Raw genomic sequence first — 16,729 nt, forward strand, 5'->3', positions numbered from 1 at the left:
ATAGGGGCAGCCATCTTGTGTGTTGGAGTGACAGTCAATTTGCATATTACTCTTTTATTAGATATGATAGAGGCCTGGTGTATGGATGGGGGCCGGCTCGTTTGCCCTGAAGGGTGTCCCGGATCAGGGTGGGGGTTCCCTTGGGGCATGGGGCGGCCTGGGCAAGGGGCCTGTGGTTGTTTGCAGGGCGGCCACGCCCTCCGGCGACCCAAATGGAGGCCCTGGTATCTGGGATTTATTTATCTTCTATAATTGAAACTTTGTAGCCTTGAGTGGAGGCCTAGGCCAGCCAGGGTGTGTAGAAAGCTTGGCTTCCTCCGTTGCCGGGGGCAACTCAAGCCTCCTGCTCTCTCCAGCTCCGTGTCTGCCACCATTTTTGTTGGGATTTATTTATCTCCTATAACTGAAACTTTGTAGCCTTGAGTGGAGTCCACAGCCGGCCAGGGTGTGCAGGAAACTTGGCTTCCTCCATTGCCAGGGAAACCCAAGCCTCCTGCTCGCTCCGTGGCTGTAGCCATCTTGGTTGGGGTTAATTTGCATACTCGCTCCTGATTGGTTGGTGGGTGTGGCTTGTGGGTGTAGTGGAGTGATGGTTAATTTGCATATTACTCTTTTATTAGATAGGATAAGAAGTTACTAATCTAGTCACTATAGCCTCAAATGTCAATTGCTTTCCCCAGTTTATGAACATACTTTAACATCAAATCATAAAAATTAATGAAGAAAAACTTGCTCTAAAACTAAACTGATATTATTCTATTAATGTCATTTTCATTTAATGTAATTATATTTGGGTATATAGGTATCATCACACTCTTTGTTTTTTTACAGGTTTATGATTTTCTCTTTTCTTTTTTTTAATTTATCTGTATTGTTGAAAGTATTACAGATATCCTCTACCCCCCCCCATTTACTTTGAAATATAAAGGATGCATAGACAATGAGTAAAAGTTGATTATAGTGTCACACATAAAGGTAAAGTTTCAAGAAAAGAGAAGCACATAAATGAGTGTGATATGAACACAAGTACACTATGAAAGGACAGAGAACAGAGACTAGAGAGGGCCATTTATGAATGTTTGGAACTTTGTAATAATGGGAAGACAGTAGAGAGTCTTAAGATGACTTAAGACTTTAGACATTCCACTTCATGTGTAGAGACTAGTTAGGAGACTCTTAGCCATAAAATCAGCAGTGATGCTGACTAAGGTAGGTATGGTGAAAAGGAGAGTCTTGAGAACAAAGAAGAAAATAAGAATATAGAATCAGTAATAGCTGTTTATTGATTGAGGAATGAGAGTCATAGTGATGAGAGAATATATGATGTTGGCCTGGACTCCAGCATGATCATTTAGTATTTATTGAGAAGACATACAGAAAAAGCAAGTTGGTAAGTGTGGGTTTGGATAAAGTTGATGTGACACATTCAAAAGGAGATGTCTAATAGTAATAACATTGTAATTAGCTCATTATTAATAACTAGAGGCCCGATGCATGAAATTCATGCAAGGATAGGCCTTCCTTCCTCCGACTGCTGGCTTCACAGCCTCACCCCCTACTCGCACCCGCCTTGGCCTGGTGCTGCCTGCATCCACTACCACACACCCCACCAGTTCCCCAGTTCTGCAGAGCCCCTTGATCCATCGCCCCACAGAGGGTGTCCTGGGCCTCCCTCTGCTGGGCAATCATGGGGTGATGCCCACCCCACCCCCCAGACCAATTGTATCACACCTGCCTTGGCTGGCCTGGCACCAGTGCATGTCCTAGCATGGTCATCGTTCTGCTGTTTGGCTGTTGGGTCAATTTGCATATTACACTTTTATTATTGTAGGTGGAAAAGAAACAAAGGGAAGGCCAAATATTTTAGGCATGTTAATTGGGAACCACCTGGCCTGTTCCTTGGAGATCACTGGGGGAAAGAGGTTCAACAAAGGAGAAATAGACACATGCACAATGAAGTTGGGGTGACTAGGAAAAGTGTCTGTCATACCTGTGAACAGAGATTGTTGGCCAGAATGGGGGTGGCCACTGCAAGTCCATAAAAATTTGGGCATACATAATCCCCCCAAAAAGGAATTCTCTCTCTTGTGATTATTGGTTCTTGGTTTTCTTAGCTTGGCTCATGGGGCTCTCTCATTCCTGCTTCCGTGCATTTGCCTGTGTTTTCTCCAGAGTCATGTGGCCCCACGGAGCCCACATGCAATGGACTGATGGACTACAGTGGAGAACACAAACTAAACTAGCCTGATGCTGGACTGGACTCTGCGTCAACATGGAAAAGAAACTCTGGGCAATGGCTGATTTTAGCCTAATTGAAGGCACAGCTACACTTCTTTTATGGAGGTACTGAGGGAGAGGAGAACTCAGAAACTCAGGGATTTAATTCCATGCAAATAAAAATAACTTGTTCTCCCATGTGGGTCTCAGAAAATCATTTTTCTCAGTATGTAGCAGAATGAAAGGAGGCAGGCTCATGTGTATGCTCTCTACACTTTTTATTGCTTTCACTGATTCTTTTTTTTTTTTCCTTCTCATTTTTCTCTCTCTGTGAGTTGAAATTCAATTTAAAGCAAGGTAAGAATGAATGAAGCACTGAACCCAGCAAGTGTACCACCAACATACTTAGGGTTTTCAATGACCAATTTTTCACATTGTTCCAAAAGAGTGAACTATTAGTATTCATCTCACATTGCAAGTAAGCTGAAAAGGCACAGTTACACTTTTCAGTCTGCTTGTTTTTATTTGAAGTGTAAACTCACAAAATGTAGTTATAGAGAGGAATACAAAATGCACAGAACTGAAACTGGATTGTTGCCTGTTAGATTCAGGACCTATGTACTAGGCACCAACTGAAATGGTTTTACTTGGACTTCATAATGTCATCCATTTTAATTGGTTAATTAATATGTATAAAAGGTATTCATGTCCTAAACAGATATTAAATGGAAGGAAGGGGTGGGGAGAGAGTATTTCTGACTCTTAGTTCATACATTAATCCTTTGTATAAAAACAAGCCAAGTGTAACATTAACCTTAGTTTTTGAACCCTATAATTGTTTAATTGAAATAAAATACAAAAAAACCCATAAAACCTTTTAGACTATGTTCTGCAACTTCAAGTATATTTTACCCAATTCTCCTATAAATAAGTGGGAAAATTGTCAAAGGCCAATTGTTATGTAGACGAATATTTCACTGCTGAGCTCTGTGCCACAAGGGGAAGGATGTGCTGCTCAGAGCTGGGACATTTGAAGTGTGTCTCCATCCGAGGCTGTTGTCTGGGGACTGGGACAAAATGCTTGGCCCCTTCCTGCAAGCCTGGCTGGTACCACCCTCAATGAGAGACTCTTTTGGTCAGTGCTCCTAAGCCCCAATGGCTCCACCCTGTTGAGCTTGCTACTGGAGAAGGATGCCTGGCTGCATGCAACCTGAACCTGTGCCACACACCTCCTGGGGGAGCTAGGCTAGAAGATTCTGGCAGAGCCTGAGTGGTTTTGCTCGGGAGTAGGGGCCACTTTCCCTTCATTGAGTACCTAACCACAGGATCCTCAGGAAGGGAAACGAATAGTCCCATTCTTTCCGACCCCAGTCACTCCATCCTAACAAACTCATGAGTTGTGGAAGGGTCTGTGCCTCATGGCCAACCTAGGCCCACTGTACAGTCTTTGTTCAGAAGGTTCTGGAGAAAGCCCAGGCAACCTATGTGGGAGGCAGAGCAGCTGACAGGTGAAGGAGTACCTCAGGGAGCCTCAGACCTTTTATAGATCTGCCCGCAGCTCTAAGCTGGAGAAAGTTGACCCTTGTCCACAGATTGGCCTCTCCCATGCACCCCAGTCACAGTAGATGCAGCTACAAACTGTGAATAGCATGGTAGCACCACAAAGGTAGCCCCAGGCAGATTACACACAACATCTGACATCCACCTGTACCTGAATCCTGCCCAAGTGGATCTAGAACCAACACAACCAGTGGTGGTTTTCAGACTACACCAGAGCTCTACCCAACTAGCCACACATGCCACACACCCAAAGGGGGATTCTGGCAGGAATCAGACCCTGCTGGGGACAATTCCCCCTCAGAAGGCAGCCCATTCACAGTTACTCATACATGGTGAGAGAGGTTAATCCTTATAGTCAACCAGTCTAAAGGGTTAACAGCACCTATGTAAGGGCCAACAGCATTCAAGACACACTGTATCAGAAGGGTGTACATAACCTACAAGAAACAGGAAACAATTAAGTGTTGATCTAAAAGAAACAATCTAGAGGCTAAAAAATATATATAAAAAACAATGAAACCAAGAGCTGGTTCTCTGAAACAAACAAACAAACAAAATAAGATTGATGAAACTTTAACCAGACTAATCAAGAAAGAGAGAGGACACAAACAAATAAAATCAGAAATTAAAGAGAGTTAACAACAGATACCACAAAAATATAAAGGATTATAAGAAAATACTATGAACAACTATCCACCAACAAATTAGACAGACTGGGTGAAATAGATAAGTTATTAGAAACATACAACTTTCCAAAATTGAATCAGGAAAAATCCTAAAAGCTGAAAAGACCAATTACAATTAATGAAATCAAAGCAGTAATAAAAATTTAAAAAAACCTTCCACCAAACAAAAGTTATAGACCAAATGGTTTCACCAGAGAATTTTATCAAACACTCAGAGAAGAGCTAACACTTATCCTTCTCAAATTAACCCCAAAAATTTAACATCAGGAACAACACAGTGATCAGCTTTCACCACTCTTACTCAACATCATACTGTAAGTACTAGCCACAGCATTCAGAGAAGGAAAAGAAATAAAAGTCATCAAAATTGGAAAGAAGAACATAAAACTGTCATTATTTGCAGATGCCATTATATTTTTTATATAAAATCCCAAAGACTCTACCAAAAATTGACTTAATAAATAGACTTAATAAATGAATTTGGCAAAGTAGAGGGTACAAAATTAATATTCAAAAATCAGTGGCATTTTTATACACAAAAAAATGAACTATGAGAAAGAGAAATTAAGAATACAATCTCATATACTATTCCAACAACAACAAAAAATATAAGGTACCTAGGAATAAATTTAACCAAGCATGTAAAAGACCTATATTTGGAAAATTGTAATATATGGAGGAAGGAAATTGAGGAAGATACAAATAAGTGGAAGCATAGAGTGTGCATGGATAGGAAAAATTAACATTATTAAAATGTCCATAGTACCCAAAGCAATCTACAGAATCAATGCAATTCTTTTTAAAATATCGAATGCATAGTTCACTGATCTAGAACAAATGATCCAAAAATGTATATAAAATCACAGAAGACCCCAAAGAGCCTCAGCAATCTTGAGAAAGAAACAAATTTGGAGGTATCCCAATACCTAATACCAAGCTATCATATATGGCTACAGTAATTAAAGCAGCATGATACAGGTACAAGAGTAAGCATATAGATCCATAGAACAGAACAGAGATCCCAGAAATAAACTTTTGCTTTTGTGGCCAATATTTAACAAGGAGACAAGAACATACAATGAGGTGAATACAATCTCTTCAGTAAATGGGGCTGGGAAAATTGGACAGATACATGAAAAAAAACTGAAATTAGACCATCAGCTTATACCATACACTAGAATAAACTCAAAATGGATTAAAGACTTAAATGTAATTTGCGAAACCATAAAAATTCTATAAGAGACCATAGGCAGTAAAATTTCAGACATTTTTCTTAGCAATATTTTTACAGATATATCTACGCTAGCAATGGAAACTTAAAAAATAAACAAATCAGAATACATCAAACTAAAAAGCTTTTGCACAGGAAAAAATACCATCAATAAAATGAAAATATAACCCACTGTATGGAAGAACATATTTCCCAATGACACATCTGACAAGGGGTTAATTTCCAAAATATATAAAGAACTTATACTACTAAACAGCAAGAAGACAAACAATCCAATTTAAAAAATGGGCAAAGGACATGAATAGAGGACATACAGATGACCAATAAATATATGAAAAATACTCAACATCAATTATCATCAGAGAGATGCAAGTTAAAAGCACAATGAGATATCACATCATGCCTGTCAGAATGGCTATCATCAATAAATCAACAAAAAACAAGTGCTGGTAAGGATGTGGAGAAAAGGGAACCCTCGTGACTGCTGGTGGGAATGCAGACTGGTGAAGCCAATGTGGAAAAAAGTACTGAGTTTCATCAAAAAATTAAAAATGAAACTGCCTTTTGACACAACAATTCCACTTCTAGGAATATATCCAAAGAAATCCAAAGCATTAATTCAAAGAATATATGCACCCCTTTGTTCACTGCAGCATTATTTACAATAGCCAAAATCTGGAAAAAGCTGAGTGCCCATAAGTAGATGAGTGGATAAAAAAGCTGTGGTGCATTTACATAGTAGAATACTACTCAGCCATAAAAAAAAAAAAAAAAAAAAAGGAAATCTTACCTTTTATGACAGCATGGATGGACTTGGATATTATTATGCTAAGTGAAATAACCCAGTAAGAAAAAGACAAATACCATATGATCTCAATTATGTGTGGAATTTAATGAGCAAAATAAACTGATAAACAATAGAACAAACTGTCATTTGTGAGAGGGGAGAGGTGAATGAAAGAAGGTACAGGGGTTAAGCATATAACACATAGGCATAGACAACAGTGTGGTGATAGCCAGAGGGTAAAAGGGGGTGGGGTAGGTAGAGGCGGGCAAAGGGTAGGAAAATGGGAATTGTAGGAGAGTTGTTTGGGTTGATGAGCGCACAATGCAGTATGTAGATGATGTTTTGTTGAGTTGTACACTTGAAACCTGTATGATTTTGTGAACTAATGTTACCCCCAATAAATTCCATAAAAATTTTAAAAAAGGAAATAAAATTACAAAGAAACTAAAGTCCAGAGTTTTAAATTAAAATCTAACATTGCTCTATCAATTAACATATAAAAATATTCACTCTACCATTTCTATTACCATATAAGATATGAGTACCTTCTTCACAATAGAAACCCAAAGGTAGTTTATTGTTTGCATAGAATAACACCAACAAAAGAGCAAATAATCCTTCCAGGAGACAGCCAATGTGCAGAGGGTGATCAAAATAACATTTGTCAGGCTACTTACTCTTAGTCACTTGAGCAGAGCAATGCTCTTTCAGAGGAAGTCTTTTCCTTAAACTCCGTTTCAAGTTTCGTAAACACAGGTGCAGTGAGGAGTCAGTGAATGGTTTCCAAATGGAATATCTATGCTTTTAGGGGAGAATCTGTGACAAGCATGTCCATGACTCTTAATTAGATCCCAGCACTGTTGATATTCCTGGTACAAGCTGAGAGGATAAAGATAATGGATAGAATTGTGTCCATCCATAAATCAATGTGGCTGTAGTTGGAGATAGGGCATTTGAAGAGATAACGTAATACGCAGTCAAAGCTGGGACCCTAAACCAAAATGATTGATGTCCTTATAAGAGGAGGGAAAGACACCAAGTATGTGTGCATAGAGAATAGGCCTATGAGGACATAGCAAGAAGATGACCATCTGCAAGACAACGAGAGAGGCTTTAGAAGCTTAAGCTGCTAAACCTTGATCTTAGACTTCCAGTTTCCAGAACTTGGATAAAATACATTTCTGAATTTTAAGCCATCCAGAGGGTATATAACTAAAACACAATAAATATTTGTTTGTCCTTGAAAAAATCACTATGTTTGCAAGGAATATCAGAATCAATAAAACCTTTCAGACACCAGATATGCGGAAGGCAATTTTCAAGAACCTACATCAAATCCAAGTTCTTGTGATTTTTTTATTAACTTTTTAATAAATTTACCTTTATTGTTGAAAGTATTATAGATGTCCCTTTTTTCCCCCATTGACTCCTTTTAGCCCACACCTGCCCCTGTCCCAGGCCTTCACCACACTATTGTCGAGTCCATGGGTTATGCATATCTATATATATAAAAGCCTAAGCGACCGTCCAACCATTTGACCGTCCAACTGGTAGCTATGATGTTCAATGACCACCAGGAGCAGACACTAAATGCAGGAGCTGCTGACCTGCAGTGACTTCACAGCTGCAGTTTTTGGGTAGTGCATCTGGAACCAGTGAGAAGGGGGCCTGATTTTGAGGTGCATAACCCAAGAACCGCCCTCACGCAATGTGGAACCTCTTGGGGGATGTCGGAGAGCTGGTTTTGACCCGATCCCCGCAGGCCAGGCTGAGGGACCCCTCTGGTGCACAAATCCGTGTACCGGGCCTCTAGTATATATATAAGATCTTTGGTTAATCTCTTCCTGCCCTCCCCCGCTTCCCTCTGAGATTCATCAATCTGTTCCATGTTTCCATGCCTGTGGTTTCCACTCCTGCGTTGAGCGTCTGCCCCCTGGTGGTCAGTGCACATCATAGCTACTGTTCAGACAGTTGGACAGTCAGATGGTCAGACAGTTGCTTAGGCTTTTATATATAGAGAGAACAGAAACCCAGTTAGATGAATTGTCTTCACTTTAGAGGCACATAAATATAAATGGAGGTTTTGAAAAGTTGAATAAATTGTGAATAGTGCATAGCAAGTGAGAGTTTGAATGTATTTCTTCCAAATGCAGAACCTGTGCTTTTCTATTATGTCACAATACCCCTTATATGTGCTCATTCATTGAGTGTGAAATGTTTTATATTTCCCTATAGATATCAAGTAAAATTTTGCATATGAAATTTCTCTTTAGTAATTAAGGAGCTAAACGAACTCTTTAAGTTTAGCAAATATTTACTAAATGCCAATATGGTGGGCCCATTTATAAAGTATTAGGGTACAACAGTAATCATGAATATAATATTCAACCTTATACAGTTTATGATCAAGAAGGCACAATATTTAAATATTTAACATTTTGTTTCCTATGAGAGAGAAATATTATTGATTATATAGTATATGCTAGGAGACTTTAGGTTTAGATAATATGACTAAGGGTCTTGTGAAACAAATACACACAATGAAAATACATGAAACTCCAAAATACTCTATATTTTGAGTATTACCCACAGACTTAATTGTTGCAAAGTGACCTATATTGATTTTTGTAATTTACAACGAATAGATTATTTGTTTTTATGTGAGTAGTCTCTAATGGTTGTCAAGGATAAACCATTACCTGAATGTCCACTTACCAGGTTAAAATAAAAATACATTTAACCAGATTGAATTCTAACTTATCTCTAAATATTGATTATCAAGCAAGCATAAAAAATTTTTTTAAATTGCTTTGTAATCTGCATAAAGTTTTAGTTGCCTGTTGTTTAACAGTTTAGACCACATTTCTCATGAATAATTTATTTGATATAAAAATGTATATATGTTGGAAGCAGTTTCAGTTAACCTCATTGGCTTCAGTCGACTATAATCATAATCCTCCAATTCAAGACAACCCAAGAACATTAAGAAACAATCCTAGTTTGTTATTTTTAATATTAAAAGGCACATGGTTTCTGAGATTTTTATACTTTCTTCCTGGATAGGTAAATACTATCTCAAAGATGTTAGAAAATTTATATTCTTGAACACCACTTATTTAAAACACAGACACACAAATAAAATATTTCTAATATTTGTAATTTTAATTTAAAAGCCAATGATATTGATCAGATATAGAGATAAGTAAAACACTTTTGGATGCCACTTATGCAGAACTTTCTAATTAGAATGCTAACTAAATACCCTTCACATGTAAATTTCTGATTAAGGAAATTAGAATGGAATGTAACCTACCTAATGAGTACTATAAATACCACATTGCATACCTCAAAGCATCTACCATTCAGGAATATATTTTTTGAGTTCTTATTAACTGATTAGATAATTTCTGTCACATAACCTGTAAAACAAAGGTGCTGGAAGTACAATTAAATGCATGGGCCTTTACAACTGATTCCTACTATTCCAAAAAGGTCCCAGAAACCAAAATCATAGTTTAGGCAATATGTCAAAGATTAAAATTCCTGAAGCTTCCATTATCTTTTTAGAGATGGCATCATGTAACTTGAATGGAAGAAATGTCAACAGTGACTAAATTATCCTTACTACTCAATTTAAGTACAGAAGAAAGCAGTTGGCAATTTTGTTCTTGATCTGATGAACAACCAGAAGCTATGCTCAGCTGGATGCTGGTCTGGATGAGGTGACTAGAATCAATCTATATAAAATGATCTATTATGACCAGCATAAAGAACGTGAAAATATACCACAATCTAAAAGATTTTGTACCAGTTTGTATTCATATTTAGAATTTCATGTTAACTTTATTAATTCCCAAGAATCTTACTAAACAAGAAAAATAGAGCAACAAATATCTTTCCAGTAATACATTTAATTTGGAACAAGTTTTGTTTGAAGAAGGAAGCCATAGCAAATGCTATTGATTGAACTTCTTATCCACATAATTTACCTTATTAAGGTGCAACTTAAATTGTTTATTGACTAACTGAATATTAATAAATATTTTCTTCTTTTTTTGTTCTTCCAGAAGGCAGAGTAATGTTATTGCATGTAGAAACGAGCCTGTTAATAAGTTCTCAGGGTGACAAATTAAATGCTAATTAAATGCACAGGTTAATATAAACATCCATACTTCTTTTAGGTTATAAAAACCACTTACTATAGCTTAAGGAGTGAACAAATTACACATGTAATTGGGAATGTCACATTAACTTATTAAAATGAAATTCAATCATTATTTACAAAATACATAAACTTGTTTATTTAAATCAATACAATGAATATAAAGCCTTATTATGTGTTTAGTCTACTCAAAAGGACACAGGGATATGGGATATCTTTAGGTACATTTTTGATAACCATTATCTGTGATTCTCAACTCAGTGTGGAATTTGAGATTCTAATGGTTTCTACTTTTCTCTATATTCTCTGTTTTATGTAGTCCAATATCTGCTTCATTTCCTTTAAGGATCTTTAATTGAAAATCATCTTCTTAAGAACAAAATTGGGGGTGGTTCCCAAATACCTCAAGAGACCGCAGCAGATATCTTACCATATATTCCTTGGGATGACAAAATCCACCACCTTCAACTCTACCTCTTCACATGACAATGGTAAAAGGTGTCTTTAGTTACAGTAGTAAGCAATTAACCAATTAGTTAGAAATGGATTCAACACAAAAGTGTCATTGCATCCTATTTATCATAAGATGTGAATATAAAATTCAAGTGTGGTCTAGCTCTTCAATGATCACAAATCCATCCCCAGCTTCCCATACTCTTATCAATTACAGGAAGTAAACTAGTAATGCTGAATTCACAGATAGGTTCTGTGTGAAGGCTAAGGTGAAATAAAGTAGCTAGTAGAAAACTTCTTAAATAAAATAATTATCAACCTTGGGATCACCATACTGAAGTGGTGTGAATAGACAACTTGATTCTATTGGTACTCACCAGTGGAAATGGGGGAATCCCTTTCTCCTGAGTGCTCAGGGTTGGGTCCTTATGTTATCTCGAGGCAAGAAAGGTTTCCTCTTTGGAGCCTTGGTATCTGTCACTCTTCAGACATTCAGAAGGTATCAGCTGCCTTCAGAAAGTTGATCTGTGCTGCACTTTCTTAGTTTTGAAGGATTGCCATTTTTATGTATTACTTTTCCTTTTCTACATTTATCCATTTTAAAATTAGCCTTTGGAACTTGGGAGATGAACAGTGAGCGCACAGGGAAATCAGACCATAAATGGATTTTCATTTCATTTCTATTTAACCAAAGAAAACTTCATCTAGCCTAGGAGCATATGGAAACTTAATTAAGCTTCATTATCCATCTCTAATGCTCAAAGCAAATATTTTAATTTTAAAAAGCACTTAAATCATCTGCTTGGGAGCTTTGAGGGTCAGCTGTTGCTTCCATTAGTTTCAAGTCTCTGATAAATGAATGTTACAAAGGAAAACATACTGTATCTTACAAGAATTAATTCTCTGTCATATGTAAACAATCTGGAATGTGTACGATTATTTTCAGGGACATCAGCAAGATGGCATAATGGTAAGCCTCAGGCCCTCCTACCTACACCCCTATGCCCACCAGGAGACATTGACTCAACAACAACACACAGACCAATTTCCTTTGCAAATATTAAAACAGTTAAGAGGTTTCTGCAAGCCAGGTGAGCAAAAAACCAGCCATACTGAAGCTGAAAGGAAAAATTGTGGCATTTACTTGCCATAGTCACTCTCCCTGGCTAAATGCTGCATGATACATAGGGAGAAAATTCCCAGCTCCTAACTTCTTCCTGCAAAGAGAAGAAGACTGAAACAATAACCCATTGTGGAAATAGTTTGAGGAGCTTGGAAGGGATTGGTTTCTGTCTTGCCTGTCTTGGAGTGCTGAGAGGACAGAGCATACTCAGTGCCCTGAGGCCAGTGAGAACAAGAGTGCTGGGCAGCTTGCTGCTCAACCAGGGGACCCGCAGTACAGGTGATCGAGGCCCACACAGCTCAGCATGTTCATGTGCAGATGGAGGCAAATTGGAATGATGCAGCTGCAAATCAAGGAGCACCAGGATTTCTGAGAGCCACCAGATGCTGGGAGAGGCAAGAAAGGATTCCTCTTTGGAGCTTTCAGAGGGAACATGGTTCTGTGGATACCTTGATATGGACGACTGGCATTCATAACTGAGATAGAATTAATTTCTCTTGTCCAATGATACCTAGTTTGTGGTCATTTTATTATCAGGGGGTACCCAGCAGTGGTAATGGGGGAACCCCTTTCCCCCTGGGTGCTCAGGAGTGGGTCCTTATGTTATCTTGAGAAAAAGAATATTCTGAGACTCGCAGGGAGGATAAGTGATTTTTATTTGCGTGAAATTATATTTCTGCATTTCCAGAGTCCCATTTTCCTTAAGCCAGTCCTGGAAGATGTGCAGCTGGCATTTCAGCTGAGCTAGAATTAAAGCTAGTGTCCAAAGTTTATGTCCCAGAGTGGAGCTGGCCCAGTGTAGCAATAGGCTAGTTGCAGTCCATTAATGCCTTGCTTATGGTGGCCAAGCCAATGACTTGTTTCCAGGTGTGACTGACAGACAATCACCTTCCCTGCATCACCCAGACTTTACTGGGGATGCCTATAATATTCGGCTTTCTCTTTGCTCCTTTCCAGGTATTAATAAAGTAGGTTAATACCCTATATAAAACAATGATTATAAAATTGTGTTGATGGTATATTGAAGGAAAGGTTTTTATACTATTGAAATAAAGTTACTTTTCATCCAAACAAGATTTTTAAAAATTAAGATGCCACTGGAAAACACAATAAAACCACTGAGAGATTAACTAAAATAATGTATAGCTAAGAAAAGAGCAAAATAAATAAGGCAGAAAAAGCAAAGAACCATATAATTTGATTCATATTGATGGGAAAACTCAAGAAGTTATAAAATTTTAGCTTTCGTTATACAGTATAGTTGATAGCCTTGGTAATTAATGCATGTAGAGAGATATTGTTCCAGGGACTGGAATGTATGAGTGGACCTGCCTGACTTCAGGAGACCTGCAAGCAATTTGACCTTTGTGCAAGTGACCAAGACATTATCTGAACCATTGTGCTCCAGGGAGAGAACATCAGCTGCCCAGGGTACAGACAAAGAATCACCCATCAGCATATGAAGGGATGCTTGGAAATTCCCTGGACTGCAGCTTTTATCTCATTAACCTTTTCCCCTGAATTCCAAACCCCTTACCTACTTTCTCCTGAATTACAAACCCTTTACCTACACGTTTCTTCTCCTTATAAAAGGGGGTCAGCTTGAGATGAGATGTAAGATGGTCTTTTTAGGGTCCATAACCAGCCGTCTTCACAGATCATCAGCCATCTGAATAAAGCACCCATAAAAAATTCAGTCCTCATTTCTGCTTACTGGTTCTGGTAGTGACAGGTAGCAGGAAGGCCAATTTTTCCGGTTTCATGTCCTGGGACAGGTTCGGGACTCTCTGGTAAGTGTGGGTATTTGACAGGAGTCTCCTTGGCTACCTGGACTGCAGGCCCCTGGGTGCACATTTGGAGACTCCCTAGCAGCTGCCAAGTGATTTTACCCGGGACTCTCCTCCAACTCTCAGCACTTCCTGTTGCCTTAAGTTTCCATTGAATTTCTGCCTTTCTGGTTGAGGATTATAGTCCTGGGTTACGATTTAGATTAGTCATCAGGAATTAACGTGCCTTCAGGTCTGGTTTGTGTGTAATTACAGAACTCTGTCTGGTAGAATGGGGGAAGAGTTCCCGTTCCAGGAAACAACCCTTAGAGGCAGTTTTGGCTGATGGATCAATCTACACTTATAAACCTATGACTAAAAAGAAAATTATTATCTTTTAACCATAAGTGGTATGTTTTCTGCCTCTGGGTGACATAAGTAGGGTGTAATATTTTATTGGGCTAAAGAAATTAAATATTGCCCGACTGGCGTGAGCATCGACCTATCAAACAAGAGGTCATGGGTTCAATTCCCAGTCAGGGCACATGCCCAGTTTACAGGCTCAATCCCCAATAGGGGGCGTGCAGGAGGCAGCCAAGCAATGATTCTCATCATTGATGTTTCTATCTCTCTCTCCCTCTCCCTTCTCTGAAATCAATTTATATATATTTTTTAATAAATTAAATATTTACAGAATTAAACAGGATCCTGTGGTTTGGACAAAATATTTAATATTTAAAGAAGTTTAAGTTTGAATGCCTTCTTTTAAAGTTATTACCATAAAATATGTGCATTTTTAAGCCAGTCTACAAAAAAAAATATTATCTTTCAGTTAAGTTTGTTTGGCAACCTTCTCAAAGTTTAAATTTTAAGAGACTTTTTTAAACCCAGAAATGACTTTGAGTTATTCCAATGGGCCCTGGAATACCTTAAAGATATGTTCTCTCATTATAAAAGAGAAGTCCTTGAATTAATTAGGCCTGTTTAAATGCTTGAAACTACCTGGGAAGCTTTGACAAATCCTATCTAATAAAAGAGTAATATGCAAATTGACCATCACTCCAACACACAATATGGCTGCCCCCATGTGGTCAAAGATGGCTGCCCCCATGTGGACACAAGATGGCGACCATAAGATTGCCAGCAGGGGAGGGCAGTTGGGAGGGACCAGGCCTGCGAGGGAGGGCAGTTGGGGGCAATCAAGCCTGCAGGGGAAGGTAGTTAGGAGTGATCAGGCCGGCAGAGGAGGGAAGTTGGGTGTGACCGGGCCTGCAGAGAAGGGCAGTTGCGGGGGACCCAGGCCTACAGGGGAGAGCAGTTGGGGGGGACCAGGCCTGCAAGGGAGGGCAGTTGGGGGGGACCAGGCCTGCAGGGGAGGGCTGTTAGGGTTGACCAGGCCTACAGGGGAAGGCAGTTAGGAGTGACCAGTCCTGCAGGGGAGGGCAGTTAGGGGCAAACAGGCTGGCAGGGGAGCAGTTAGGCATCAATCAGGCTAGCAGGGGAGTGGTTAGGGGGTGATCAGGCTGGCAGGCAGAAGTGGTTCGGGGCAATCAGGAAGGCAGGCAGGCGAGCAGTTGGGAGCCAGCATTCCTGGATTGTGAGAGGGATGTCCGACTGCCCGTTTAGGCCCGATCCTACCAAGATCAGGCCTAAACGGGCAGTGAGACATCCCTCAAGGGGTCCCAGATTGGACAGGGTGCAGGTTGGGCTGAGGGACACCCTCCCCTCCATGCACGAATTTTGTGCACTGGGCCTCTAGTAAAATAATAATAAATTATAAGAATAAGAATTAATAATAAATAATAATAGCTATTTGCATACATATATTTTTATTAAAATGCATATTCTAGAAATTTCAGTCTGCTCTAGGAAGGCATTTGCAGAGTCAGAGCCAAGTTCAAACAACACTCTCAGGGGTAGCAGGTGTCCGGTCAGTGACAAGAGTGATGGTTATTGTAATACTGCTTGGCTCATGTATAACCCAGGCTCAGGAGAGTGCTGGCCGCTGAACAGGTTTTTAAATGACTATACTATCCTGTCCTGCCATTAGAGTTGTTTTGTCAAAGATTAGGGAAATGGGATAAAATACCTTATGTAAAAGGTTTTATGACTTTACATAATTAAGATGAAAGATGAAAAGGAAATAGATTAATGGTCCAGAGAAAAAGGCACTTGCCTGTGATAGCAGAAGCTCCGAAGAGAGGGACAAGGAAGACCTGAATGGTATGCCTACTGCGAGCATGGTCAGGGTTCCACGGTCCCTCCAAGCCTGGGGATCTTCCTCCTTACTCGGCTGTGGGAGCTGGAGGAGGTGAGCCTGAGCAGGTCTCTCCATCCCTAACCTGCCAGGGAACCACATTCAGTAGAACACTTCCTATGAGAGTGGGGCCAGAGGGCCAGACAGCCAGACCGCTGGATATTATTCTACACATCCTCTGATTTCCTCATCAGATTGGTTAAACTGGAAAAACTCAGTTCCTTCTTATAGGATGATTCTGCTAAAATGATTGGCTTAGTTATGATAGTTTTTGCCACCCACCATTCCAATGGGGCAGATATACAAGTTTGACTGAATATCTAGCTTGGGGGGTTGGGAGGTTGGTGTTAGATAAGACAAATGAAGAGGCTCAGAGACTGCACCAAGAACATGCAGGTGGAACTCCCGCCCCTCCTAAGGCAATACCTTTAACAGTGCCCAACAGGGACCCTAATGAGAAGGCCCTTTCTATCCTAGAGCAGAATAA

This window comes from Plecotus auritus (genome assembly GCF_963455305.1).
Source record: "Plecotus auritus genome assembly, chromosome: 4".
In the NCBI taxonomy this organism is placed as follows: domain Eukaryota; kingdom Metazoa; phylum Chordata; class Mammalia; order Chiroptera; family Vespertilionidae; genus Plecotus; species Plecotus auritus.